The following is a 10,066-nucleotide window of genomic DNA, read 5'->3' as shown; positions in this document are numbered from 1 at the left end:
CAAAATTTGTGGATCTTTAAGATTGCAAATTTTTCTAAGAAGAATAATTAGATCTATGAACAATCTTTTTCCATCTCGAGAAGTTGTTTCTCTTTGTATCCAACTATATTGATTTACATACTTCTGATAATCTCTCTTTTCTCATTCCATATTTCTAAAAATAGATCTTTGGTTAGATCTATTCTTTCTACATTATGCAACACTTTGAAAATTTTGTCGATAAGTTTTGGATCAAGATTAATGATAACTTTTCCATCAACATCCTTGATTGTCTTTGACTTTGGGCTGAAACACTTTGTGCATCCAAGAACAAACTTAGGATCTATAGAATCCATAGGGAACTCTTGATACATTTCATCTCATGACCAACATGGGTTTCTATTCTTTACAGAAAATTAGTCATGTCCACATGTATGATCTTCGTGTCTAACATGTTGTCAAGAATGAATGTGACATGAGATGGAGTTGCATGAACCAACTCTTTATCAAATTGGTATTTCATTTTCCCCTTAGATTTAGATGGTGAAGGCATCTCTTGCACTTGTGCTACAAAAAAAATCCCCAAAACACAAACACAACATTAGAGGAAATTCCCATAAAGATTGATTCTTGATTAGCAACAAAGATTTGATTATGGATTTGATACTTTGTGAACCTAATGGGATAATCTTAAAAGAGACATCATACATATGCAGTAGATAGAAATGGAAGGTGGAGTGAAAGAATTATGAAAATAGAAATGGAAGGAGATGAATATGTGTGAAGGTGGAATGCATGGGAATATGTGCAAATGAAAATTGTTGACTTTTGAAAAGTGAATTGGGCTTTCAAGATGTCATTGCATGGAAAATGAATTACATGTATATGCAACATGTAATAAAGAATGAAAAGTGATATGAGATGCGAATACAAATGGAGAATGAGATAACATGTAAGTGCAAATGAAAAATGAGATGAAATGAGTAATGACACAGGAAGTGGAATAACATGTATTTTCTCATGGAGGTGTAAATGCATATGGAAAAATGGAAATGCAATGTGATGTGAGCTGAACTTTATAGCCGTCTTTGTGGAAATGTGAAGTCAAAGTACATGGGAAAACATGCACATGAAATTTTTGACCTTTTAAAAGGTGTCTTTAAGTCAAAAATGGGTTTTAGAGATGAAATTACATGTAAGACTTTTCATGTAATCATGTCATGCGAATGGATGCAGAAAGAGTGATGAGTGGAAATAGAAACGGAAATTGAGATTACGTGTACGTGCCAATGATGGATGTGATGAAATACATGTAATTGTATTTGATGAATGAGATGTGAAGTTTTGTGGCATGGAAATATGGAAATGGAAGATGGAGTGAAGTGAACCATAACCAAGTTCTTGGGAAAAAAATTTGCAACTTCTCCAAAAATGAAGAAAATAAAAAAGAAAACACACAAAACATAGAAAAAACTTCAAAAGAAGAACACACCTTTGGAAAAAGACTCAAACATGTCAACAAGAAAACCACTTCAACATGAAATTACATATTTGGTGTTTGGGAAAAAACAAAAAATAGGGAATTGAACCATTTCATCACATTTAAAGGAAATACACTTTCCATGGCAAAAAAATCAATAAGTGTAAAGCATCAAGCTAAAATATGCACAAAATTAGCAAGATAAGTACAAATTAATTAACAAGAAATAAAATTTCCACTTACATGATGATTATTGCCAAAAATGTAGTAAGAAGCTCCAATGTTGAAAAATCCTCAAACAAACTTGGATCTTTTCAAACTTTGCAACAGGAATTTGGAATGGGCAGAAAATGAGGCATTTTCAATGTACAATGGCAAAAACATGCCCTAAAATGTTAGAAATTCTTTAGAATAATTGGTGGGTGGGGTGGGGTGGGGGGGGGGGGGGGGGGAGGGGTGAGTTAATTATTCAAGGTCCAGATGTCCCAATAAAACTTTTTCACTCATCTTAGTGAACCCATTTAACTAAAGTCATGCATTCAAACTGAACACTCTAACTAACAAGTTACTGATAAATCAACATGCAACAATGAGACATGAAAGATCAACACACATAACATGGTGATTTATGTGGAAACCCAATTTGGTAAAAACTACCAGTAACATGCTACCTCTTTCTCACTCTTCTGAAGTGATTCCCTGTGAAAGACCAACCCTATTAAATGTTACAACACACACTATTAAGTGTGACTCGGTTAAGAGATTTCAATCACCCTCTTAGAAGTGAGCCTAGTTAAAGAAATTTAGGTCATTCAATTGGAATGCTACCCTATTAAAGGATTTTCTAATGATTGTTAAGTCAACCTTAGTCCAAATGATTCTTCCCTAGATGATACAATTGCTAGAGAGTAAAAATAAGGGCTTTTGATCTGATATAACTTACAACATATCTTATAGATTTCATATCTCAATTCAATTCTCTATTCTACTTGGCTTTCAGTCTTGGTAGCTTTGACAACTTGTTCTCCCTTCAAGCTTATGTCTCCTTAAGCCTTCTTGCTTTTTGTGCCAATGTTGTCACTTCTGTGGTTACCTGATGAAGTAGAGTCTCTGTACTCTATTCTCCTTCTCAATGTCTTCTTCTTGACACCACACACTCTAGCCACTTTTTTTCATGACCTAACATTCCTTAAGTAGGAATTTAGAATACTTTTTCCACTTAGAATACTTTTCCCACTCTATTTACCATCATCCAAATTAAGCTTTGAATTGATTAGGTAGGATATAATGTATCTACCCCTTATCTTGTTTCTTTTAGAAACTTCATGTAGAATCCACTTGTAATCGCCTAAAAATAGCTAACCTCAAATTTTGTACCACCAGCTCATCACCCTTATCTTCCACCTGGTTTACAAAATATAAGATAACAAACTTGTTGGTTCAAATTTGGAAAATCTTTGGCTTTTCAAATAATGCAATAGCTCGACACTATTAACCTTTTGATGCTAGTCACATATTGTGTTACTCGACACCTATTACATTTTCACTCGAGGGTATGTGCAGGATCATGGTGTGCCAAAAAGTGGCAATATGAAAAAAATAGAGTTTGAAAACATCTAAAAGTGCTTCAAAATTTTCTCTAACTTTTTTTCACCTATCCAGGTATCGAACTTGGAAAGTAAGGCCCAACCCTTATCGAATATCCAATTTGATATTGGATACCCAATAACACTTAAATATATATAGTATGAAATATATATAAAGTAATATGAAATAATAAATTAGTTATTACATAATATACTTATAAAATAATAAATATATATTATATTATTTATGAGGATTAATATTTTTATATTTCGAAAATCATTCATAAATATTAATATGAGTAAAATATAATATAATAGTATAATATATTATATAATATTATATAATGTAATAGTATAATATATTATACTATAATATAATAAAATTATTATAATATAATAATATTATTATAATGTAATAATTATAATTATGCTATAATATATTATTATTATTATATTATAATAGTATAATATAATACAATAGTGTAATATAATATTATAATATAATAGTATAATATATTATACTATAATATAATAATACAATAGTATAATATAATATAATACATTACCTAATATATAGTATTATAATATAAAACATAATATATAGTAATGTAATATAATAGAATACATTACATTATAATATAATACATTACTTGACCCGCGGGGTGTTTCAAACCACGGGATGACATGGCACATATCGAATATTTGATATTGTATCAGATATCTAATATTGTATTAGATATCCAATGTAATATCAAATACTTGATATCTGTTAGTAGTTATAAGAAAAACACAACTCACAAATTGTTTTCATAAGGTTTTGTTGTGTGCAGCGCTCGGATATCGGGTTTAAGATTAGATATACGATATTAGGTAATTTTTTTTGTTTTTTTAAATTTTAATATAAATTTAATAGATTTTATCGTGAATTTTTTAGTTTCAGTTGAATTTAGGGTTTTTTTGATAGAAATTGTTAAAATTAAGGTTTTTTTTTAATATATATTATGTTTTGCAAATTAATAGGAATGGTCGATCAAAATGATGACACTGAGTCAAGGAATAATATTCCTTGTAACCCCCCACCAAATGATCCAGTGCCCCCACAAACCATCCACCAAATAATCCTTTACCCCCTCAAAACCCTCCTCGAATCAAGGATTTGATAAATGAAAATCTCACTGAATTGAGGGGTTTGCGAAGAACATATAATAATGTACCCATATTGGCTTCTATGTTATCCACATTAAACACCATAGTGGATAACATTGAAACCCTTACCAACCAACAAAATGTCGCTCTTCATTGGCATTATGAAATGCATGAGATGTTTGATGATGGTTTCGACTATGACGAGGTTGCAACCCTCAATATAACCAAAGAATATTTGGCTAGCCTTTTTGCAAACCCAAAAATGTATATACTAGTCGACAAAAAAAAAACCCAAACTATCGATTAAATGGTGCATAAATGATGCCATATGTGCAAACTTTTAAAATAATTGGTGGATGGTTTGTGATATCCCTCCACATAGAAATTTAGAGGTGCCATTTTATTTCCTTAGAAAATTATATGCAAAATTTGTGTTGAAACTCAAAGTGAACTATTGGAGCATGAAGCCCAACATGGGTGTAGGACTAGGAGCTCCTCAGGATAAACCCTCTTCCTAGTAGAAGAAAGCTATCACTTTTGTCCCCCCTACTGATATCTCCCCCCATCCTCAAGTGCAACATCCTGATATTATGGTAGAGGCTAGCTCTCATACCATCAAAATCATTCATAAGTTCAGTAATCTATTGATATCTTAGGCTAGGTTAGTCATGCCTCCCCATGTTGATGATGCTAGTGTCAGTTCATCATCGGCTAACTCATCACACATTTGTGTGCCTCACACTTGCATTACATGCAAGAATATTTTCCTGGGTCCCATAGGTGATCTTTTTGAGCATCATTTTGTATTAGACAAGGATACACTAGACACACGTGCAGAGGCTACAGACCTTGATGCTAGATAGGAGGGAAATATAGAGGCATGGACTCCTTTGGTGTCGGTACATGTATACATTTTTTTGTTATGAAATATGCGATTTAAAGTTAATTTTTATAATAGAGTAATTTTAATTTTTAAGCAATACTGACTTATACATGTATGTAATCTTCATTCATGTTTAATTGATGACTGAGGAGGAGCTCAGATAGATTGATGATGCCATGCTCTCGACCATTTCATTTGGCCTTGAGACATCTATGGTACATTATGTTGTGTTCTCATTATTTTTTCTATTTGATATTGTAGCATATATGGTTGCTAATATTTCTTTTATCTTGCAGGTACCACCTGTCCCGAGGGGACAAAGTGTGGGGGATGAGCCAGCACCCATTGACAAAGGAAAGGTAATTAGGTATTTTCTATTTGATTAAATATTGATGCATTCTTGTTAAATGTTTGTGGTAATGAAATTTAATTACATTCCTTATTGTATATAGGGCATGGCTACTGGCGATGAGCCCATACAGATTTCACATCATAGATGCTCATGCATTTCCTTTCGCACTGAGAGCCCCATTGTATGTACAAGTATCATTTATTTTTTATTTATCTTCATAAATAAATTCAAAACTGATTTCTATGATATTAACAACTACTATTTTGTATCTCATAGGAGACTCCTAGTGCCCATGAGGTTTGATGGGAGAGTTATGTAGATTTGATGATCCAGCCACTCTATCCTGAGGAGAGCCTACAATAGTAAGTTGTAGTTTGAATTCATGATTAAATATGTTATAAATTTAGTAGGCTATGAATTATAATGTTATAGTTTAAGTTGTAGATTCATCTAACAAATGTATTTGAACATACACAACCCACAATCAACGAGGTACAAGCATTTTGGAGGACATATGAGAGAACTCCTGACCGATGCTAGAGGTTGATGAGAGAGGTATTTATTATGAAATTTTAATAGTATAAATCATTATTACAAAAAAAATCATTATGCATTTGAGTAATTCAATGTTAGATACAAATAATCATATAAATTTAGTAGTCTAACTTTGGGTTTTTCATTTTTTCCTTATGTTGGAGGCATTCGATCCACCCAATGCAGTGAAGAGGCTACATTTTGATCATCCACTAGCACCCTAGGATAGTATAGTTGTCATAGGATGTTCCATGAGACATTTTGAGATGGCATATGTGACATTGTTTACAGAAATATTGATATTATACATATTCTGATGGCATGATCAACCACATTTTGTATATGGATCTATGTATTTTGATATATATTTGAGTACTTTTTCTATGGATACATGATCTTTGATATATATTTGTGTAATCTATTTGTGGATACATGTATTTTGATATATATTTTTTGTCATTTATGTGCACAATGATATACATATTAATTTAGTATCTGGTATTGTTCAATTTATCGTGGATCATGTGTATTGTTCATGTTTATGGAATATCATTAATTTTGATTATGTTTGTTATATTCGATTCAAATGAAATAATTTGTGAATAAAATTTTAACAACCTTTATTATCAAATTTGGATGCAATGTTTAATTTGAAGTGCTATCATGACATAAACACACTTGTTAACCTCCTACACAAGGTTCAAATAACCCCAAATCTAATTTTAAACTCCACCTTCAACCTTGAAACTAACTCTTGGCTTCAAATCTAATCTCAAAATAGTTAAGGACTCCACTCCTCAACCATGGATTTGAGTCCCAACCACGAACTCATTCCTAGACTCATAATCTTTGATAACTAGCACTTCACTTTGTTACTATCCTCATACTACAACTTTTTAATTTCAACATAACCTCAAAATATCCCAACTTAAGAGACTTGACTAGATCAAACCTTTTTCACTTTGTTGCTATGTCTTGAAAATGAGAGAGGTTATTTTAGGCCTCAACATCATCGTCCTATAGCATTTGACAATTCATCAATAGCCCTCACGAGCTTTGAGTTACGACCCTTGGAAGATTGACCTCGAAACACACTTAGAGCACCTTGGAGACTCCTCAGTATGAGGTGGCTGCAAACAATGGAGGATCTTTGCGGCTAGAGCAAGGGTCTCACTAGGTTTCACCCACCCATCCAGAGCTAATGGCACTTATGATTCAATGCCAAGATCAACAGTTTCAAAGTTACACTATGGTGTAACTATGAACTAAGGCACCGTGTAAGTTTTGGCGTCGAGCGAGATTGAAGTGCCAAATCCAAAGGGAAGGTGATCTCTCAAAAATGAGATAGGTTGTTTTAAGCATCAACATCACCATCTTGTAGTATTTGAAAATTCATTGATAGCCCTCATGAGCTCCAAGTTACGACTCTCAAAAGATCGACCTTGAAACACACTTAGAGAACCTTCGAGACTCCTCAGTACAGGGTGGCCGTGGATGATGGATGATCTCTGTGGCTGAAACAAGGGTGTCACTAGGGTTCACCCACCCATATGAAGCTAATAGTGCTGATGATTTGATGCCAAGATCAGCGGTTCTAAAGTTATGCTGTGGTGCACCTATGAACTGAGGTACACTGCAAGTTTTGGCATTGAGTGAGATCACTGTGCCAAATCCAAATGGAAGGTGATCTCTCAAAAATGAGATAGGTTATTTTAGGCCTCGACATCATTTTCCTATAGCATTTGATGGCTCATCAATAGCCCTTATGAGCTTTGAGTTATGACCCTTAGAAGATTGACCTTGAAAGGCACTTAGAGCACGTTGGAGACTCCTTGATATGGGGTGGCCGTGGACAATGGATGATCTTTGTGGCTAGAACAAGGGTATCACTAGGGTTAACCCACCCATCTGAAGCTAATGGAACTAACAATTCAATGCCAAGATTAGCGATTTCAAAGTTATGTTGTGGTGCAGCTATGAACTGAGGCACACTGTGAGTTTTGGCATCGAGCGAGATCACTGTGCTGAATCCAAACAGAAGGTGATCTCTCAAAAATGACATAGATTATTTAAGGCCTTAGTATCACTATCCTATAGCCTTCAACAATTCATTGATAGTCCTCAGGAGCTCCGAGTTATGACCCTTGAAAGATCAACCTCAAAACAGACTTAGAGCACCTTGGAGACTCCTTGGTATGGGGTGACTGCGGACGATAGATGATCTTTGTGGCTGGAACAAGGGTGTCACTAGGGTTCACCCACCCATCTGAAGCTAATGGTGTTGATGATTCGATGCCAAGATTAGTGGTTTCAAAGTTACGTTGTGGTGCACCTATGAACTAAGGCACACTACAAGTTTTGGCATCGAACGAGATCCCTGTGCCAAATACCAACAGAAGGTGATCTCTCAAAAATGAGATAGGTTATTTTAGGCCTCAAAATCACTATCTTATAGCATTTTATGGTTTATAAATAGCCCTTATGAGCTCCAAGTTATGACCCTCGGAAGATCGACCTCGAACCACACTTAGAGCACCTTGGAGACTCCTTGGTATGGGGTGGCGACAGATGATGGGTGATCTTCGTGGCCAAAACAAGATTGACACTAAGGTTCACCCACCCATCTAGAGCTAATGCCATTGACGATTCAATGCCAAGATCAACAGTTTCAAAGTTACATTGTGGTGCATCTATGAACTGAGGCACACTGCAAGTTTTGGCATTGAGCGAGATCGCTGTGCCAAATCTAAATGAAAGGTGATCCCTCAAAAATGAGATAGGTTATTTTAGGCCTTAGCATCAGTCTCCTATAGAATTCAATGGTTCATCGATAGCCCTCATGAGCTTTGAGTTATAACCATCAGAAGGTTGACCTTGAAACATACTTAGAGCACCTTGGAGACTCCACTGTATGGGATGGCTGTGGATGATGGATGATCTTCGTGGCTGAAACAAGGGTGTCACTAGGGTTCACCCACCCATCTGGAGCTAGTGGCACTGACTATTCAATGCCAAGATCAGCAGTTTCAAAGTTATGTTGTAGTGATCCTTTAATGTCATAGAATGTTATTTTTATGCACTTTTATAGATGTGTATTTGGAAATTGAATAAATTTTGTAAAATGATTGATAGGGACTTCAAACCAAAACCAAAATCTTACAAATAAACAATTCCAACTTATCAATGCAAAAATTTCAGCCTTCAACCATTTGGTTAGTGATTGTTCCATGTATTGATGTGATAAAAAAGTGCATGGAATGGTTAGTGATTGTGCATACCTCATGTATGCGTTACTTGATTATTATTTTTTGATGAGATGCGGTTGGTATGTGATCAATTAACAAGCTTTCTTAGCATGAGCATTTTTTGATAACCAATCAATTTTCCTACTAATTTAGATGGGTGTGCTTAAGGGCTCAACATGTTTGGGTGATATTGAATCTACACAGAAATCATTAGCTCTTCTAGAGATGTTAAACGGTGTGTGCAAAGGGACTAGCATCCTTTAATGTTGTAGAATTTCATTTTTGTGCATTTTTATGGATATGCATTTGGAAACATGTCATGCATTCTTGAAAATTCTTTTTATTAGATGTACTAGGTATGTGAATGATCAAAAACCTTGTATTTAATTAATGTTATTGGACTAAGAACTAGTTTTCCTCTCAGTTGGAAGGGTGGGACTAAGGGTTCAACACTAATGGGTGATGTTGGACCACCTTGGTAATGACTAGTTTATTTGGGAGGCTAGAGATTGCATGCAAAGGGATTCTTATCAATTTTACTCTTGTTTAAAGGGGTAGGCCTAAGAGCTCAACATGTTTTGGTGATGTTAAATCACCATATTAATGAATAGATCATTTGGAGATGGTAGCTAACCAAATTTTAGAAGATTATTTTTATAGTATTGTACAAAATTTTGTGAGGACCTTGCTACTGAAAATTTAGAGTATATGCATTTTTCCTAGTGATTCTAAGCATGAATGCAAGATGGATCCATTTCTCAAGAGCATTCAACAAGTTGATATTTGTTATGAACTTTGAGCTACCTTAACAAAAGGAGGGGACTCCCTAACCATGGATTATGTAGAGATAGTAGAATGGAA

Source organism: Cupressus sempervirens, chromosome 11 (assembly GCF_028749045.1).
Source record: "Cupressus sempervirens isolate cs-2001-9-10 chromosome 11, ASM2874904v1, whole genome shotgun sequence".
Classification (NCBI taxonomy): Eukaryota; Viridiplantae; Streptophyta; class Pinopsida; order Cupressales; family Cupressaceae; genus Cupressus; species Cupressus sempervirens.
This window is presented reverse-complemented; position numbering follows the sequence as displayed.